General features: G+C 46.2%; 1 long non-coding RNA gene across 2 annotated transcripts; it reads right to left on the bottom strand.

Annotated features, from left to right (window-relative positions):
* Positions 1-1,333: 1,333 nt before the first annotated feature.
* LOC111093202 lies at positions 1,334-15,379 on the bottom strand. Of its 2 annotated transcripts, none has more exons than XR_005380928.1 (3): positions 14,743-15,379; positions 13,908-14,573; positions 1,334-2,737 (listed from the first exon to the last, which is right to left on the bottom strand). It is a non-coding gene; the product is annotated as an uncharacterized LOC111093202 (long non-coding RNA). The 2 variants fall into 2 exon arrangements; XR_005380929.1 differs by lacking the exon at positions 1,334-2,737 and adding an exon at positions 12,807-13,339.
* Positions 15,380-21,336: the final 5,957 nt, after the last annotated feature.

Genomic DNA, 21,336 nt, shown 5'->3' with positions numbered 1-21,336 from the left:
TTAGGGTCAGGGTTAGGGGTTAGGGTTAGGATTAGGGTTAGGACTTGTGGTGGGCAGCAGCCATCTCCACCATACTCGTGTGGCACGTAGGGCTTAGTCATTCCGACCTCAGAGGTAGGGATCCAAGAAAGAACCAGGGATTCAGCTTTGGTGGAACTCACCAGGGAGAAAGACAGAAAGCCATGCAGATTTCTCATGAGTAGGGGAATCACAGTATCTTACGCTCTGTCTTTTCCCAGGTAGCGGTGGAGCCAGGTAAGGGTCGTGAGCCACTGCTCCAAACATGGAACAGCTCGAGAGGGAGACTAACAATCAGCTGATTGGTTTTCAGAGAATGCCACAAAGGTCACAGCTGACTGTCCCTGGGGCTTCCATTCCAGCTGGGATCCTCTCTCTGAGCAGAGGCAAGGAAGTCCTCTGAGGGCTTCTAAGTAGGTTTGGGCTGAACTTCATTCCTCTGTCTCCACTTACTCAAGTTCAATATGAGTGAAAAGAGGAAATGAGCCCTTAAGGAGCGTCATAGCCCAGCTCTCACCCAGTAGAGAGAACGTTTTTTAATACCGAGGGCCACTACCTACAGGAAAACGATGAGTGACATCAGTCACATAAGACTTCCTCATAATTAGGACCGTTTCAAGAGAGATAATTATATAATGTTCTATTTATTTGATCTTTTGGTTAACAAAAAATATACATGATTTATAATATAACTAGTAAAATACCTGCTGCAGTTTGACTTTTAATGCTAAATAAGATAAAGTCACAGCAAGTGTTTATAAAGAAAGAAAAACAAAGATAAGGAAAGAGAGGGAAGGGGAGAGAAGCAGAATGACGGATGTTTAGAAATTTGCTCAGATACCCTGAGCATGGATGGACCCACAAACACGCTCACATGTGCGTACCAATTCTCAAAACTGACATAACATTCATTTCATGATCTTCTAAGATACCACCGCCAGAGACATTGAAGTTTCATTGTATTTTCCCAACTATACACATAAATTAAAATTATCTTTTCACACCAGCCAGTTAAAATGATGGAATTAAATCATGGGAGAAGGGATCCCTGGGTGGCGCAGCGGTTTGGCACCTGCCTTTGGCCCTGGGCGCGATCCTGGAGACCCGGGATCAAATCCCACGTCGGGCTCCCGGTGCATGGAGCCCGCTTCTCCCTCCTCCTGTGTCTTTGCCTCTCTCTCTCTCTCTGTGACTATCATAAATAATTTTTTAAAAAAATTAAAAATAAATAAATAAATAAATCATGGGAGAAAAAGCCAACAATGAAGTTCTACATCCTTTCTCTAGGGAGCAGAAGTAATTACTACGACATGAAGGGTTAATGTAGGAAGCACTAAGTGTCCTGGAAAGGAAATATAAACCGTGCAGCTCAACGATTCTAGAAAAAAAATCATGAATTCAAAAAAATAAAAAATAAAGCTTCCTTTCTCTAGCATCCTCTTTACTCGTCCATTCAAAAGCGCACCGTTTCCTTCCTGGTCCTTGATAATACAGCAGCACTTCTCTGGAGTTATTTCAGTGTTTTGCTTTAACAAACATTTCTTGAGCAACTTCTACATGGGAAAGCCCATTAGGTGCTAGAGCTACAGAACCACCGAAATACGGCCTCTTCTACAAGGAACCCACCTTCTACTGAGAGAGACAGGCCGAGAACAAATCACATTAGTGCCAAACAGAAGTACACACAAGACATGGTGCCGCGGTCCCTCAGAGAAAATGGAAGCATGCACAGCCCAACTAGAGTGTCACCACTCCGGGACGTTCCCGTACTAGTCCCTCCTATCTGGCTTGCCCTAGAGTCCTGTGACTCAAAGGACCCGCGTCTCCACCATGTGTGGTGAGGTTATCTACTGCTATGTGACAAGTCATTCCCCAGCTTAGTGACTTAAAACCATGGCTTTGCTCATAATTCTACAGTGTGAGCTGGGCTCTGCTGGGTAGCTTGTCTCCGCTTCAAGAGTTTTCTGGGTTCATTCGTGCATTTTCAGTCAATTGGCCAATTGACTGAGGCTGGAGAATCCAAGAGGACTCTACTCATGGCTCTGGCTCCTCAACTATGACAGCTCATGGTCATTCACCCACCAGAGCCTCTCCCTCTGTAGGTCCCCTCGTGCTCAAAGACATTATCCTACCATTATAGGACAAGCCACAAGAGTATGAACGCGGACTCTGTCCCAGAACTTGTACAGTGTTTCTTTCACCCAATTGTGTTAGCGCCAGGAAGTCATTCGGCCAGCCCAGGGAAGGTGTGACCTATTGAACCGCTTTAACAATTTAAGACAATGTTTTTGTAACCAGACGCTTTCATTACACCACAAGGAACAAAATATTCTAACCCCAACTTCTACGGTATCAAAGTATTCTTTTAAACAGGCAAAAATATCTGTCCCCTTTGATTTCTCACCTTTGGGTTCAGCAAGGTCTGTGATAATGCAGTATTTTAAAAAAAAAAAAGCTCCAAAATTCTCAACAGTCCTTCTGCATAAGGACATAAGTAGTAGAGATTTAAAGTAGAAACTGGTTGATCAAGAGTTTAAAGAGTCCTGTTCAAAACCACTTATGGAGTCCCCGAGACCAAAGTTCCACTTCCTGACAAGTCATCTGGGGACAGTAGAAGGTGAAATATTCATCTCTCAGTGTCCTCTGAAGGCTCTTTTTACCTCTGAGATGGTTGTTCACAAACCACCAGTCTTCCTGCAGGGACAGCAGGTGTCAGGACCTTTTAAATAACAGGAAAGACTTATTAGAAAAGCAGATTCCTGCTCCAACCCCCTTCGGATTCACTATGTTTACAGTGAGGCCCAGGTATTTGAATATTTAACAAGCACACACACACACACACACACACGGTAATTCTGGTAAAAATGGTTTGCAGGCTGCCCTTTAAAAACACCGCATTACAGAAATGGGGTTTCGACACTGGCCTTTAAGAGGCAGCTCTCCAGTTTCCTCTGCCCTACAAAGTTGCTGATCTTAGGATTTAGCAAAAACAAATACCCCAACTTCTTCTTACACATTAAGCAGAGAACGTGGGTTGCACAACTGGAGAGATTCACGGAGCCAACTTGTGTGATTTACCAGCGCTTTCTCAACTCTCTTAGTTATTCACGATAGTATCGATCTGCCTCCTTGAGGCAGACACTAAAACTGAAGACGTAATGTAACGGACTGAAATTGCTTCTCAAGGAAAGACTTCATTGGTCATAACCTTCCCCTTAAAGAAAAATGTCTTCCATGTAAAATATTCATGTGAGGAGCCCAGGCACCCCCACTGTGAATACTGTAAGCCAAGCACTTAAAGGCAATGCCCAGGCAGGGAGCAAACTTAACCCTACAATTTATTTCTGTGGTGCCTGATGAGCCCAGGCACTCAAAGCAATGTCCCCATTAGAGAGGTCTGGCACTCAGTGGCACTGAGGTAGACCTCCCATGTTCTACAAAGTTCTGGGACCTCTGCACTATGGACTGTGGTAAATAACCCTGCGGGAGAAAAAAAAATGGCAATTCCGTCATCTGTTGGGAAATCATTCCAAAATGCAGTGGACTTCATTATAGAAAATGTGGAAATAAGGGCACTTAATAAAATATAAATTAAAATCTCTTTCAATTATAAATTAAGAGAGAAAGGTCTCTTCTCCATTTACTTGACTAATAGTAATCACTCACTTGTCACAAAACTGAGGTTGATGCTTTTCTTCTCTTGAGATTTTGAAGAGAAAAGTTAAAGAGGCAATAAAACCAACTTGGACAGCGTACGAATGAAGTGCCATGTAACCCCAGGGCAGGGTGACAAATCACACATGCTCCCTTTTCAGCTCTTTGATTCTAGGATTTTTCTGGATGTTCCAAAGAAACGGAAAGGACCAAAGTTTGAAATCATATTCCTAGAAAAGAACTGCCTAAAAAGTTTCACTTTATCCCCTAATCTGAAAGCAGCAAGTGCGCAACAACCATCCATCCATCCATTCATTCATTCAATAAGTGGTTTTGAGCACCATAGTGGAGGTAGGGTGATTAATAAGAGCCTAATTAAAAACTTATCCATTTCTTAAGCATCCAGCTAGAATCACTGCAGTCTTGAGTCTGTCTTGCCTTCTCTTAAGTGTTCTGGTGATATATTGCTTAATAACAAACCACCCAAAACTACAGCAGTGGGTTAAAACAAAAACAGTCATTTTTCTTGCTCACGAATATGCAATTACAGTAGGACTCGGTAGAGATGGCTCATCTCTGCTCCGCACAGCTTCAGCTGGGGATGCTCAACTAGAGCTGGAAGATCTACTTCCAAGATGATGTACTCTCGTGCCTGGCAAGTTGATACCAGCTATCAGCTTGGAGCTCAACCCAGGCTCTCATCGGGGGCTTTGGTTCTTCACAGGGGCCTCTCCATGGAATATTTGGGCCTCTTCAAAACACAGTAGCTCTATCTCAAGATTGAATATTCAAAGAGGTCTGGGTCTACATTCTTTTGATTAGGCAACCCATGAAGACTAGCCCAACTCAAGGGGTGGGCAAGTGGATTCCATCTCTCAAAGGGAGCAGTAGCAAAGAATCTGACTCCCCTTATCCTACCATAGCATGATTAAGTCCCACAAATTCTTGCTCACAGTTCCCACCCCCCCCCAATGGTTTTAATGAGAGCTTCTTTTACTTGTGCCTGAAGAATGAACCTCTAAAGACTCCCTCTGAAGAGAAGTATCCAGAAGGGTACCAAGTAATTGTCCCAGTAGAGATTCTAACATAAAACACAGATTCAATGTGAGATTAACATTCTTCCCATATAGGAATGCACACTCTTTGATTAGTAGGTATGGTAGACGTTATTGTTTGATCATCCCAAATTCATTTCCCTTTCCTCTTCTGACTGAGCCCACTTTTGTTCAAAATTATCTTCTCTGCAAAGCCATGTTGCTTCAGAAGATGTGCATCCCCAGCACCATGGGGTGATTTTGGATTGGTTTAATTATCTTGATCTCATTACTCCTTCCAGTAAATGGCTAGACCAGTGACATACTCCTAGCCAATGAGATGTGAAAGGAAATCTCCTGGAATGCTTCAGAGAAGGATTTTTCACTAATAGAAGACACATGGGAAGAAATAGTTTCTCTTTTGTGTGTCTGAATACGATGCTCAGAACTGCCACAGCCATATTGCAACCACGAGAAGAACAAGTCTGAGTTTGGACTTTCTGGTGTCTTTCCATGTTTCTGAATATTTCCTGCATTGCATTTTTAGGTATAAAAGGTGGAGATATTTGGACTGATTTGGTTTTAACTCCCAGGACAATAATAGAATCTCAGTGTAAAAGGTATGTTAAATGGTGAGAATAATCAACGTATACCAAACTGTCCAATTATAGATATCCATGAAAACCCAAAAGGCTAATATGCAATAGAACCTCACTATTCATGGGTTCCACATTTCTAAATTCATCTACTCACTAAAGTTTATTTGTAACCCCAATATCAACATATGCTCTGTTTCCCACTTATTTGTAAACATGCATAGGTTAGGGACAAATTTTGAGCCGCCTGACACACATGTTCCTAGCTGAGGTCAAATGGTAGGGACACTCTGCCTTCTTGTTTCAGCTTTCAGACTATATATAAGCATCCTTTTTCATAGTATATTTAGTGGCCACAATTTTTGTTTTGTATCTCTTGATTTCAAATGGCCCCATAGTACTGAAGTGCTATCTACTGCTCCTAAGCACAGGAAAGCTACATGATATGATATGCCCTGCAAAGAAAATATAGGTCTTAGATAAACTTCACTCAGGCAGGAGTTCTAGCACTGTTGGCCAAGAGCTCAGTGTTAAGGAACCGACAATACAATAAAGTATCTTTAAATAGATGTGCACATAAAACAAGGCTATATACTAACCACTGAAGAAAATGTGACCAGGGGCTCACAGCCTAAGCCTGTATCTCCTCTAGGAACAGTGGTTCAATATTTGCTAATTCAGTGTTTACACAGCAACTACCATAATACAAGTCGAATAGAATTAATTTCCTATTATTTGCTTCTTTCTTGCACAAAAGATGTAGCATTCAGGTAGAAACTATGCTAGGACCATCAATCTCAGTGAATCCTTCCCTTACAAAGTCCAATGACTTCACAGTTCTGAATCCAGCCTGCCTAGAGCTCTTCGGTGGCCTGGCATCATAACCGGATGACCTCATGTAGTTCACCTCCACATTCCAACCATTGTCAGCAAATCACAGCACACTAAAATGAAAGGCTCACACTCTGTAGTCAAAGAGGGATATTAGAGGAAAGTCTTCCCAAAAGGAGATATTTTCCACAAAACATCTATTTTCAACCCGGATCTCACCGTTCTACTAGGTCTCTTCACTTGAGGTGATGGAACATATATTTATTAAAGTAATACTTTGATCTGGGGTCTCCTCCAGACCTGTATCAAACAAACAAACAAACAACAAAAAAAAAGCTCTTTCCAAACACAATCATTTGAGCCCAGACTGACAGGGAAGCCACTTTTCTTCTGAGCCAGAGCCCTAGTTCACCTTCCAGAAAGAGCCTGGCTGCCACATTCCCCAAACCCTTACTTTTCTCATCTTCCCTGGATGGTAAGGTATTCTTGCTGCCTACTGGTGATATCAAGACCACCGAATCCTACAGAAACCTGGCCAACACAGGCCACTTCCACAACTGCTGAACTCAGACAGCACTGGAGACTGCTGAGGCCAATTCCTCAATCCAACTGAAGGCCATGACCAATGGAGTCATAGCTCCCTCCCCTGTATGCAGAAGGGGATTCAGATACTTCAGGGCTAGTCCTTATTGACTGGCCCACACCTGGCCAAGGGGTAGCCTATATTCCCAGCTGAAGTTTTCTTCTCTGAAAAGCCAAACTTCTCAAATAATTTGTTCCCACCTAATGTCTCCCTCATTCCCCACTCTCCAAACTGGCTTCAAACTCCACTACGCCACCTAAAATTTGCAAAAGTTTTCAATGGTGGCTTGCTATCTACTGGGCATTTTCCAATCCTAACATTCAAGCACTCTTAGCAGCATGTGATGCAGAAGTCACCTTCTCCTCAAAGCATGGTCTTCCCTTTGCTTCCAAACTTCTCCTTTGTCTGTAACTCAGTCCCAGGCACTATGACTTGCTCATTATCTTCAGTCTACTCTTGGATGCTTAAGGCCTGGAGTGAGGCCATCTTCCTTCCTCAATCCATATACACTCCTGAAAAAGCCTCATTCCACATGAAGCTTCCCTTATCATTCAATAACAAGCCCCAAATTTCTTTGAGCTTTGGAATTATCTATAAAGTAACAATAATAATCAACATCAGTATAGTATTCATTCTGTGCCAGGTACCGACCTCAGTTCTTTATATATGCTAAATTCATTTGGGCCTCAAAGGAACCTTATATGGTAGATACTATTGTTAGAATCCCTATTGTTAGAATCCTTTACTATTGTTAGTAAAGACTGTACAGATGAAGAAACTAGAGAGCACAGAAAGGATAAGAAACTTTCCCAAGGTCACATAGCTGCTAAGAGTCCATCAGAGTCCACAGATCGTGCTTTTAACCACTATAACAATTTATAGATAAGAGATCACAACCAACACCACAGATACAAACAAGAATACAAGGAAAAATTATATGCCAACAAACTGGGCAATCTGGAAGAAATGGACAGATTCCTAGAAGCTTACAAACCACCAAAACTTAAACAGGAATAAGTAAAAAATTTAAACAGACCCAAAACCAGCAAAGAAATTGAACCAGTAGTCAACAATCTCCCAATGAACAAAAGTCCTGGACCAAATGGCTTCCCAGGGGAATTCTAACAGACATTGATAGGAGAGTTAATACCTATTCTTCTCTGTTACAAAAAAAAAAATAGAAATGGAAGGAAAACTTCCAAACTCATCCTATGAAGCCAGCATCACCTTGATTCTAAAACCAAAGACCCCCACTAAAAAGGAGAATTATAGGCCCATATCCCTAATGAACATGGATGCAAAACCTCTCAATAATATACTAGCAAATCTAATTCAACAGTACTTTAAAAGAATTATTCACAACAATCAAGTGGGATTTATTCCTGGGCTGTAAGGGTGGTTCAATATTCACAAATCAATGAACGTGATACCCATTCTTTTATTAGTGTGGTGTAAGAACCATATAATGTTGTCAATAGATGCAGAAAAAGTATTTGACAACATACAGCTTCCTTTCCTGATTAAAAACTCTCAACAAAGAAGGGATAGAAGGAACATACCTCAAAAACATAAAGGCCATATATGAAAGACCCACAGCTAAGATCATCCTCAATAGGGAAGAACTAAGCCTTTCCCCTATGGGCAGGAAGAAATTGAAGATGATACAAAAATATGGAAAAGCATTCCATGCTCGTGGATTGGAAGAATACTGTTAAAATGTCTATACCACCCAAAGCAATCTACACGCTGAATGCAATCCCTGTCAAAATACCACCAGCATTTTTCACAGAGCTATAACAAACAATCCTACAATCCGTATGGAACCACAGAAGACCCAGAAGAGCCAAAGCAATTCTGAGAAAGAAAAACAAAACTGGAGGCATCATGAGTCCAGATTTCAAGCTGTATTGGAAAGCTGTGATCATCTAGTCAGTGTGGTCCTGGCACAAAAACAGACACAGAGATCAATGGAACAGAATAGAGAACCCAGAATTGGACCCACAACTCTATGGTCAGCTAATTTTTGACAAAACAGGAAAGAATATCCAATGGATAAAAGACAGTCTCTTCTGGATAAAAGACAGTCTCTTCAACAAATGGTGTTGAGAAAACTGGACAGCACCACGAAGAATGAAACGACCATTTTCTTGCTCCATACATAAAAATAAATTCAAAATGAATTAAAGATTTTAACGTGAGACAGGAAACCATCAAAATCCTAGAGAAGAACACAGGCACCAACCTCTTTGACCTTGGCCACAGCAACTTCTTACTAGACACGTCTCCAAAGGCAAGGGAAACAAAGCAAAAATAAACTATTGGACTTCATTAAGATAAAAAGCTTCTGCACAGTGAAGGAAATAGTCAACAAAACTAAAAGGCAGCCCATGGAATGGGAGAAGATAGTTGGAAGTGACATATCTGATAAAGGGTTAACATCCGAAGTCTACAAAGGACAAACTCGACACCCAAAAAACAACTCACTTAAGAAATGGACCGAAGACATGAATAAACACTTCTCCAAAAAAGACATTCAGGTGGTCAACAGATGCATGAAAAGATGCTCAACATCACTCATCATCAGGGAAACACAAATCAAAACCACAATGAGATCCCACCTCACACCTGTCAGGAGGGCTGAAAATAAGAAGTCCGGAAACAACAAGTGTTGGCGAGGATGCGGAGAAAGGGAAACCCTCTTACACTGTTGGTGGGAGTGTGAAATGGTGCAGCCACTCTGGAAAACTCTGTGGAGGTTCCTCAAAAAGTTACAAGTAGAGCTACCCTAGAACACAGCAATTATCCTAGTAGGTATTTACCCAAAGGATATGAAAATAAAGAGGGACACATGCACCCCAGTGTTTGTAGCAGCATTATCAACAATAGCCGAACCACAGAGAGCCTAAATGTTCATCAACTGAAGATGGGGTCTGTGTATACAATGGAATATTCCTCAGCCATCAAAAAGAATGAAATCTTGCCGTTTGCAATGACATGAATGGAGCCATGGAGCCCGCGTGTATGATGCTAAGCGAAATCAGTCCATCAGAGAAAGACAAAGACCGCAATATCTCACTCATATGTTGCATTTAAAAAAACAAAACAGATGAACACATGGAAAAGGAGAAAATAAAAAAAAAAGAAGAGAGGGAAACAAGCCATAGAAGACTCCTAATGATAAAGCTGAAGCTGAAGGTGGATGGAGGGAGGGAGGTTCAGGGATGGTCTAGATAGGTGACGGGTATTGGGGAAGGGGGCACTTGTTCGGGCACTAGGGTGGTTCAGTGGTTAAATGTCGGCCTTTGGCTCAGGTCATGATCATCTCAGGGTCCTGGAATTGAGCCCCACGTGGGGCTCCCTGCTTAACAGGGAGTCTGCTTCCCCTTCTCCCTCTGCCCCTGCCCCCAATATGTGCCTGCTCTCAAAATAAAATCTAAAAAAAAAAAAAAAGGAGGGCATGTGTTAGGATGAGCACTGGGTGTTGTGTGTAAGTGATGAATCACTGAATTCTACTCCAGAAACCCATACTGCACTGTATGCTAACTACCTAACATTGAAATCAAAAGATTCTCTCCCCCTCTGCTTCCACCTCTCACTCAAAAAAAAAAAAAAAAAAGGGAAAACTAAAGTCATACTACTTCTCCCCATATTTGGTCTTCCTCCAGCGTTCCCCGTCTTGGAGAACGGTCGCCAGCACCCCACCAGCCTTCTGCTGCTGTCTCACCCGCCTGTCCCAACAGCTTCCAAATCCTTTCCAACCCACCTGAAACCTGTTAATCAAATCCGACTTCTCCCCAACAGTAGTACCTTGCCTGGGCTTTTGCAAGAGCTTCCCTCTGTAGGCATCCAGGCCTGCTTCCAGAACCTTCTCCCATGGCAGACAGAGTGGCTTTTTACGACTCACATGTGGTTGGGTCCCACTCCAAGTCTCCCACTGTCCACAGAAGCAAGTCCAACCTTCTTCGCAGGCCTACCGGGCCCTGCCGATGGAGCCCGCTTTGCTCTCTTGCTCTCTCCTGCCTGACTCTGCAAAGGCCACTTTTGGTCCCTCGCGTGTGCTCCTTCCCCCTCCCCACGGCCTGTTCCCTCTGCATGGTCACCCTTCCCTTCCCCAACCCCGCTGCCCCAACCTCACTCCACCTAACGAGCTCTTGCTCTCCCCTCAGGAGGTCTTCCAGAGTTCAGCAAGCCCTGCCTGGCCTTCTTGTAACACATCTTCCAAGCACATGGCGCTTCTCCTTTGAGGCACGATGCCCAGTTGTCAGTGAAGAACTGATTTTGTCATCAACTAGGTAACATCAGCCTCCCTCATCGGAAGATCACGACGGCAGAGGCACTTCCTGTCCTTGCCACTATGTCCTTGAAACCCATCGGTGTGCAAGAAAGGTTCTGAAGTCCTGTTTCTTCTCCAACGGATGGAGCCGAATTAGAAGCAGCTTCAATGCCCGATTGAGAAGTTGGCACTTTTTCAGCAGGTAATGAGATGTACGGCAGCACCACGAGCAGGAAGGGATGGGAACAAAGTGCCACGTTACGAAATTAATCTGACAGCACGGGAGACAGCGAACTGCATTACGTGGATGAGCAGTTGGCCCAGTCATGTCAGATCGGAGCCCACACTGCCGGAGGAGTCTTGGAAATGGGGGGGGAAAAACAAAACAAAAACAAAAACATGGGGGCAGAGTCGAGAGATGCTGCAAGTAGAAATCTGCAGGGTGTGGGAACTCAAGTTACGGACTAGTTGAATTCCGCTAGTTAGCAGAGGGGGCTCTGCATTAGGTGCCTGTGACATAGTCACGTGCAAATACAAGAGTAGGACCTAAGGACTCGATAGGAAGGACTATAGGAAGGGTGCCCAAATCCCCCCCACCCCGCCAACCCTTAGAAAATGCTGATAAATAAGATAATTACATTTGCAATAAGTAAATATGCGGATGAATTAAGATAAGGGCAGATACGTAAAGCAATTACAACCCCCTCCGCGCTATCTAGTATCGGGAAGACTCATCTGTTGCTGCTTAAAGCAGGTCGACCTGGATGGTAGTAATAAAAAGCCTCCCTGCTCTGGGCATGCTCCGTTCTCATCAACAAACAACCGTTCTTTACATCTGAAACTGAAGTTTCATAACCTTGTTATCATATTTTAAAACATCTACTTCCTCTTATGAAACAAACCTTCATAAAATGGGCCGAAAGCATTCCAAGTGTTCGCTGATAATGGACAGAGACAGGCATTATCAAATAATCGGGCCGCGCTTACCAACGTAGACCAGTAATGTCGCTAACCTGAGTGCTTCTACCTTAAAGGCCATTATTTACTTTTAACGTTAAAGAGCTTTCCATCATGCACACATAATAAAGGAATGGAAAGTCTGAATAGATCCACAAACGAGATGCCTCTGAACCGCGCAGATTCTGAGGCCTTCGCCTCTCCCTAAAGATGCTTGGAAAATTTAAACTAACTTCCAGGAATGGCTCAGCCCTAAGTGAGATATATGTTAAGCGTATAAAATGTCAGACTGCATTTCTCAATCCTGGCCCTTTGTACTGAACTTCTGGTTCGTGGGAATAATATGGCACTCGACACCGCGGTCTGCAAAAGTATTTTGGGTGCATCCTATGCTTTCTCAGCCAGCAAAAGCTTGTCTGGATCAAAATGCTTTGGAAATGTCTTAAAAATGTAACACTCCGTGCAAATCTACAAGTAAACCCACAGCTCCTCCCCATTTCCCAAGGAGGCTGCAAACGGACTGGGGACGGCCAATCAGGACTGCAGGCCCCAATGTGCCCCCACTGACCAACTGTAGAGCACTTACTTTTCCAGCCCCACGTGGTGACCAGCTTTCCATGTTTGCCTTAGTGTCCCTCTTATCTTAAAAACCGTGATTTATCTGGACAAACTTTTAATAAGGTCAGCGGTTACATCAACAAAAGAAAAATACTTGGTCTTGAAATAGAAGGAAAAAAAAAAAAAAACCCTCGGAGTGCAATGAACGACAAAGCAATAATCCATTCAAACCAAGAGGAAATGGCTTGAATGAAAACAAATGACTTTAATTTAAAAAAATAATAATAAACCATTTTTAAATTATACAAATGCAATTTCCCACTTTTGTTTACTTTGGTCGTATTATTTTTCTATTTACATCTCAGCCAACCGGAGCTTGACGGCTGAGTCCACGGCAGGAGAGAGCAGCAGACGGGCGCCCGGTCTCTCGGTACCTGCCACGGGCGAAGCCGTTCCCGCGCGCTCGGGGCCCAGCCTGTGCAGCCTGCATAGACGGCCTCCGTACCCGACTCTGACCCGGACGCGGGCTCCTTTCAGCTCTGCCGCAAGCCTGTGACGTCAGGACCACTGTGCCCACTTTACAGACGTGAACGCTGAGACAGACTGGGCAGCCAGGACGCTCGGGTCATCAGCCCGCACAAGCATGAACGTCACCGACGGACGAGAGGCCCAGTGTCCGCACACGCTGCTATGCTAAGTGCCGATCAAAACATCCCTGATACACACCTAGGGCTGACCCCAAGACTCTTCACACCCCGTCTTGGTCCAACAACTCTACTCGCCGCCCGACCCAGGGAGTAGAATCAAGCCTGAAGTAAAGAGCTCCACCTGTTTTCTTAAAAAAAAAAAAAATTAAGAGAAAATCTGTAGATTTCCATTAACCACTGACCATATGCATGAGGATTTGATACTTCTACTCACACACACACACACACACACACACACACACATGTCCTTTCCCCTTCTGACTCTTCTGTCGGGGGTGACCACCTTCAAACTGAGCCACGGCCACCCCTACAGGACGCGGTCGGGCCCAGTAAACACCCCGGAGCTGCGCCATCTGGGGGACCATCCCCGGAGCCCCACTGTGCGCGGCACCAAACTGGCCCCGCAGAAACCTCCCGTGCAGACGCCAGGCCTCCCCCCGTCAAGGGCACCCGACGGGCCGGTCTACTGGTAGTTCGCGGACTTGACTCGCTCGGCCAAGACCGAACGCGGAAACCCACTGGGCGTCCGGCACCGTGAGAAGTGGAGGCCGTCTTATGGCCTGAAATCCTAAGCGGGCGCTTAGAAACCAGCGTTTTGAAATGTGTTGCTATGGCAGAGGAGAGTGGGGCCTATGGATGGGACGGGCGCCTTGCACCGACCTGGAGCCCGAAGAGGGCCCCTGAAGGCAGGCCTACCTGAGCAGGACCACGCGGCGAGGGGGCAGTGGGCCAGGGGAGGAGGCCACTGCGTGCTGGGCATTTCCTGTCCTCCCTTTTGGCCTCTTAAGAACCTTCTACGGTTTTCTCCATAGGACAGAAGGGAAAACTGACGCCCTCTTGATTCTCATAAGGGCCGACTAGTCTCAGAGCCCGAGGGCAGCTCTGCAGACCCCCAATCCTGCTTCGTTCCTCTTCCACGGCTCCGCAAGGCAGCCAGCCTCCCGCGGGGCCCGTAGAGCCGTGAATGGGCGCGGGTGCCAGTCTAAGGCCTCCGTCCTGCGGGCCACTGGTCTCCTGAAGGACGTGCAGGGAAGGGCCTAGCGCCAACCGCTGTCGGGCAGCTGAGGCACACAACGGTGGCGCTGGAGCAGAACTCAGGGGCCGTCCGGAGAGTGCCTTCCTGAACTAAGGGCAGCCTGGCTCCCGGCCGGGGGCATTCACAGGCCCCCCAACACCTCCGTGACTTCCTCTTTCGAAGCCACGCGTTCTCTTGTATCAAAATTCCACTGCTTGATACAGCTCGGCCCGTTGTCTTCTTGTCTTCCTCCCCAAACCCGGCACCCGGAGACACGGAGAGGTTCCGCCGGCATCAGAAGAGAATTTGAATCCATTAGAGGCCTTCAGAACAAAGCAGCACAAGCCCTGATGGGTCAAGAGGCCGTGGGCATGGATTACATGAACATAACCGTGTAAATCCCCACGCTGACTGAGTGGGCAAACCCGCATGAGTGGGCAAACCCTGATGCGTTTGGTTCAAAGAGCGGTCCCGCCACCTGCCACCCGCCAGCTGTCCTTCACCAGAAGCTCTAACCTTGGTGACTGAGGCTCTTACGAGACTCCAGAGTTCTCATTCTGAAAATCGGTTCAGGCAATTTGCGGGATCTACAACGTAGTCCCTCTAGCAGCCCCTGTAAATCCTAAATGCCTAAATGCCAGGCTGTTCTCTCAATGAACACAGCAGTTCATTGGGTTTTCTGGGAAGTCATGTTCCATGTGTTTGAAGGGTCTTTGAACCCAGGTTAATTTTATGTTGGTGGAGACCTCCTAGATGCTGACACCCCTTACGTGCAGCAGAGGACCCCCCCCCTTCGACAGCAACTACTCAGCCACAGCCACGGGCATCTCTCTGACAAGCCTCACCCTGACCCAGGCATCAGCCATGGGAGGGAACCCCGCCCCCCGTAAGTTTGTCATCACCATCAGACCAATGACCCCGTCGTCTGGCTGCTTCTTCCTCCCTCCTTTTTATGCTCTCTTCCCCCGTGGCTCCCCATGACCTCACGTGCTTCAGTCTGCCCATAACCTCCTCATCAGGGCGCTCCTCGTGCGGAGGAAAGGTCTCCCTAAAGGGGTACCTCCCCTGTAGGATCTCTGCACCTTCTAAGCCAGCCCCCCATCACATCCCCTGATCCGTGTCCCTCCAAAAGATCACCGAGGTAGGCTGAATGCAGTTGGAATCCCAGGGTTACAGTGGTTACCATAACGATAACTGATAGGAGTAAAACAAACGACACATCAGTAGGTTTAACTCCTCTGGGAGGTGCCTCCATCCTCACACTTCATCAGCCTAAAGGAACTGCCAATCAGACAGAGAAACAGTTGAGTGGGGACAGTCTATCCACAGTCCCCCTCTTTGCCAAAGCTCCAGGAGAACCTGGACCAGCACCCTGACACCTGGACTCCAGGAGAACCTCGACCAGCACCCTGACACCTGCAGCCGCCGCCGGCCTCTGCCTTTGCAAAAACGTTAACCTCGACAGGACTAAGTCCTCCCCTGCAGCTCAGGCGAGAATTGGTTGCGTCGTCGTCCTCAAACAGAGCAGCGATGACAATTTTCTATTTGTTAGATCTTCACTGAAACGTTCATTGGTGAAATCTTTATTAAACGTCAGTCACGCCAGGTAGAGAGGCCTGAGACGGTCTCCACCAAACTCACGACTTTATGTTCTAGATAAAGGGACCGACCTGTGTTCACAGCGTGGAAGGTGCTCCCCTCGCTAGAGCCACACATGCGGTCCCCTACGGGAGCCGATTTACAGGGGACTAATATTCTCCCGATGATACCGGGAGCAGGGAAGGGATTTCAAGAAAAAGGAAGGGTCCGTGCAAAGGCCTGAAGTTACGGGAGGCCAAGGCCAGGACCTCAGTCCATCCACGTGGAGAGCACCTAGCCCTTACCAACAGCCAGGCTCCTGATTTTCCTCTAGTTGGAAAACAGGCCCTGGGGACACAGCCAGATGGTCTACCCCGCAAGGTCAGTGAAGATCTAAATCCAGTGCCCAGACAACTCAGCTGGTAGATTGAATGAGGCACCATAGGAGAGTAAAGAGGGAGAAAAAAAAAACAAAAAACAAGAAACACTGGCCTGGGAACACATACTGGCTTAGCCACCAACTGCTATGTGATTTCAGGCAACTAAATTCTCAGCATTTGAGTTTCCTTATCTATGAAATGTTAAAAACATACATCTCATGAGGTTGTCTTAAAGATGCAATTATAGTTATTATATGGGAAGCACCTAACGCCCCACAGGGGAAAATCTTTCAGCACCCCTCGTTTCTGATTCCCGCCTCCAGGCCCAGATCCCTGGGGAGAGCGATGAAGCAGAGACGACTGCTTCCAAACACAGCAGAATGAAACAGCTCCCAGCACTCGGGTCCGAGGTCTCAGAGGAGCAATGGAGAAGCAGATGCAAGGCAGGCCTTATTCGACAGATGAGGCCTGTGTGTGCCCGAAATACACCCAAGGGCACAGGCACCCTAATTTGCAATGACCCTGAAGCCGGCCTTTAGCTCCCGTAGCCACCCTTTTTCTGGTCCTCTACCTTTTTTTTTTTCCTTTAGTGATTCTTGAGCCCTTCTTAGCTAAGATCCAGGTTCTTCAATAATACTTTAAGGGACAGTCAGCTAAGGACAAAAATCCAAGGAGATATCAGACAGCTGGGGAAGGCCATCCAGAAGTTCAGAGGGGGAGGGGGATGGGGAGGAGGGGAACGGGCACAAAACAAGCTCCCCCCACTCCGTATCCTCGTCAGGATCAGCTCTGACTCGTGTGCCAGGGTCTCCCAAGCATGAAGGATGATGCTGTTCTAGTTTACGTGTGGGAACTGGAAAAAGACCTTCAAAATTATTAGGATCATCCTCCGCCCCCAGACCCAAGACTATCTAAGAACTGCAGCAAAGACCCTAACATGTCTGATTATTAAAGAGACCTTCACTGCTCAGGAGCCACCAAGTGGATTGTTTGCTCTTTACTACACCTCCGCAAACTCAGGAAACACGTGCATATTGACCTCAACCAGCTCTGAGTGACAAGCAGGGAAAACAAAGCCGAAAAGAAGGGGCGGGGCGGGGGGGAGGGGGAATGAGTCCAATTAAATCAGTAAGATTTAATTGCCCATATGGAGTTAAGCTGGACAAGGGTGATATCAGAGGACAGCTGGAGGTGGGAATGTCTGCATCTATTAGGGGCTGAGTCCGGAGGCTAGGAAGGCCATGAGGCCATTTAACCCATTTCTTTCTTCTCTGGGCTTTGCTAACTTTCAACCAGTTTATTCCCATGATAAAATGCCACTTAGATTGCTCCCCCAGGAGACTAGAAAGTAGCAACCTCATTCGTTCATTCGGTGGACACCTAGTATGAGTCAAGGGGGCATCCAGGCCTCCATCACGTTGAACGCTTATGTTGGGTGAACATAGGAGGGGTCCTGACCTTGGTAAGGGAACCTTCATAATCTGAAACCCCCCTCCAGCTGCCCCTCGGTGCAGTATTGTCCCACCTACCCTGCTGCTTCTCTTTTTTGCTGCTGCCATCAAAACACAGAGCACCTTGGAGGTAGCTTGACCAACTCTACTTGACCCGTAATCGAGAAGACAAATTCCCTGACCTCAGGACAGCACTGAATCCGCTAGAAGAACACGTCTTCAGAGAGGTTTATTTTATAGGGTAGATCCCACAAGACTGTGTGCTCAGAATAAGTAATCCAACATGATAAAGGTCACGTTCAGAGTGTCCCTAAAACGCGGGCACATGTGGTACAGGACATGAACAGACTCCAAGCTCGCAATTGCTTTGTTTTAACCTTGGCAGCCCCGCAGCTTGGCTCCCACATTCAAAGGGATGATGTATTTTCCCATATTTATTATTTGCACTGGACTACTGAGGAAAAAAAGCAGGGCAGCAGGCCGATGTGTCTCAGTGTGCCTGCCAGGAATAACAGAGAGGCCTTGCACCAGCGCCTCATTAGCTTATGGAAAACAGTTCCCTAAGGAAACTGCAGGGTGTAAATAAATTTAAAACATTTCAGCTTTTCGAGGCCTGCAGATGCCAAATTTGTAAAACAGTGGTGGCTGAAGAACGCTGTAACATTCTGTTGCACGTCTCATAAATTTAGCATAAGTTCTGTAGCTGTTAATAAGCAAGATGACGCGGATCTCACGGACACACTTTTTTAATGCAATACGCGTTTTACTTATTTACAAGCAAAAATTTTGTCTGGAGGGTACATTCAGCCTAAAAGGCCAGGATGGTTGTGGAGATACCTACGCACACACCTGCCTAAGTCACGGCCCTGTTTCAGGAACTACCCTCTAGGGACACTACACCCCACGCCCCAGCAGAGGGGCGGAACTTGCCACGCGCCTCCCACGCCGCGCTGAAGCGCATCAGACACCAACGAGCAAGGCTTAGACGCGTATCTGGATCTCTGTTGGCCGTTAAGACACACGCATAAACACACATATGCACACACACAAAGAGGCATCTTCAACAGAAGTCATAGACGAGATTTTTTTTTTAAGATTTTATTTATTTATTCACAAGAGACACAGAGAGAGACAGAGAGAGAATGAGAGGCAGAGACCCAGGCAGAGGGAGAAGCAGGCTCCATGCAGGGAGCCCAACGTGGGACTCCATCCCGGGTCTCCAGGATCACGCCCTGGGCTGAAGGCGGAGCTAAACCGCTGAGCCACCCGGGCTGCCCCATAGATGATATTTAATCCAATCCCCTCATTTTAAGGAACAAGAGCCCCGAGAGCCAGAGGAGCAAAGCGACTGATCAGAGCCCCGCCGCAGGCCAGTGGCAGAGGACGTAGGACCCGCTCTCCGTCCCCTACTCATTAGACTCCTGGGCCCAGGGCTGCACAGCACTTGTCACCCTGCCTGGCACGGGGCAAGCACTAAACAAAAGCTGGCTGTGGCGGTCTTGTCACTGTCATTATTTCTGCTACCCCAGGGTGCTAAGTAGTAGCACAGCTTATTTTCGTCTGTCTGCCAACAGTGAGGACTCCTCTGAGAAGCTCAAACTGGGGCCAGTTTCATATGCGTTATCAGAGTATCTTAAAGTGTTGCATTAACCCGGTTTCATTCACATAAGTCATCCTGCCCAGGATTAACCCGAGTCCAAGAAATCGCACACACTCTTTGTTTCGTTTAATAACACATGATGTATAGTTTCCCACTGAATCACGATTTATTCATCGAGGACCAGCAAGACGAAGGGCAGGACCCGCGCCTACTTTTTCATCATTGTAGCCCCAAACCCTAGTGTACAGTAGGCACCCAAGTATTCGGTGGCCATGGGGACTCAAAAGTAAGTAAGACAGGATCCTTCTTCTTAAGTTTCACAGTCTGATAAAATCCATTCTTCTTGAACCTGTTTTCAGCCCATTTCATCCATATAAATTAAGTCCATATAATCCATATTCCTACTAATCTAAGAATACTCTTCAAATAAGATCTCATCTAAAATTTGTCTTAAATAACAGCCCTAACGATAACACACCCCTACCACATTAGATGAAGGCGATCCTTAAGAGACAAATGGAGGGGGATCCCTGGGTGGCGCAGCGGTTTGGCGCCTGCCTTTGGCCCAGGGCGCGATCCTGGAGACCTGGGCTCAAATCCCATGTTGGGCTCTCGGTGCATGGAGCCTGCTTCTCTCTCTGCCTCTCTCTCTCTGTGACTATCATGAATAAATAAAAATTTAAAAAAAAAAAAAAAAGAGACAAATGGAGGGCAGCCCCGGGGGCTCAGCGGTTGACCACGTGCCTTCAGCCCAGGGCATGATCCTGAGTCCCGGGATCGAGTCCCACGTCGGGCTCCCTGCATGGAGCCTGCTTCTCCCTCTGCCTGTGTCTCTGCCTCTCTGCGTCTCTCATAAATAAATAAATAAAGTCTTTCTTAAAAAAAAAAAAAAACAAATGGATACAGAATGGGCTATATAATAAAAGAAAGCTATATAGCTTAGGCTAAATAGAAAGGCCACGTTATTTTTTTAAAAGAGAAAATTAGCCTAAATTGCATTCAAACCCGATAAAATGAATCTGTGATGAATCCAGTTCTGAGAAGCCGTCTGTTCTGTACCTAAGGTGGACAGCACGTGAGTCAGCAACGTCCTTCAGCTTCAGAATATGCAAACTAACCCAGGTAACTAGCACCGGGCTACAGGCTAGGTAAGGCTACAGCCCTAAGAAGGGAGAGAGCAGCCAGGCAGCCCAGGGGGAGGCCATCAAGGTCCTGACTCACAGGAAACTCTTCAGTGCTTCTCAAACATTAGTGTGGATCAGGATCCCCTGGAGGGCTTGTGAAAACACAAATAGCAAACTACCCTGAGAGTGTCTGGGGTAGAACCCAAGTGTTTGCATTTGTAAGTTTTCCATGGAACACAGGTGCTGGTCTGAGAAGCCCTAGTTTAGGGAAAGTGGAACACACACACGTCCCAAGACTTCCGGACAACAAGAAATCCATGCCGACGAGCGGGACGGTATGGACTGTGTTTGCCTCTTCCCGTTTCCTTGAGCCAGTCACCGATCATGTGTGCTGAGTATCTGAGTGACTCAAGCCAAGGCGGAAAACGAGTTAGGAAGTCATTCCGGTTATGGGACAAATCATAGAAGGGCAGCCTGAGACGAAAAATGCAAAAAGAAAACAGTCCCTCAGATAGAAAAGAATCAGAACCAGAGGCAAGGAGGTGGTGAGTGGAAGAACTTGACAGAAAGGGGAAAGCGGATGAGAAATTGCACTGCTGGAGTCATGCCAAGGCACTGGGGCTCCTCCGGACTGTGACTCTAGGCCTCGTGAGTAACAGCCCCATTTGTTGAGCACTTACTATTATTCCGGGCCCTGTCCTAAGGGATGGACATGTCTCTGAAACCTCACAACGTCCTCTGAGGTCGCTCTTTCATAAATAGGGAAAACAAAGTTGCGACACGATTAATAATGGCTAGTTCGTGATAAATTCAGGATTCAAACCCATGTCTGACTCTCAAGCTTGACCCTTATCACCCAGCCAATCTGCCTTTCTATTCCTCATTTTTTATTTTTCTAAGTTTATTTTATTTATTTTTTAAGATTTTATTTATTATTCATGAGAGACACAGAGACAGAGAGAGAGGCAGAGACACAG

The sequence above is a fragment of the Canis lupus genome, chromosome 29, assembly GCF_011100685.1.
Source record: "Canis lupus familiaris isolate Mischka breed German Shepherd chromosome 29, alternate assembly UU_Cfam_GSD_1.0, whole genome shotgun sequence".
NCBI lineage: Eukaryota > Metazoa > Chordata > Mammalia > Carnivora > Canidae > Canis > Canis lupus.
The sequence above is the reverse complement of the archived record's forward strand: the minus strand, read 5'-3'. Positions and strand labels throughout refer to the sequence as shown.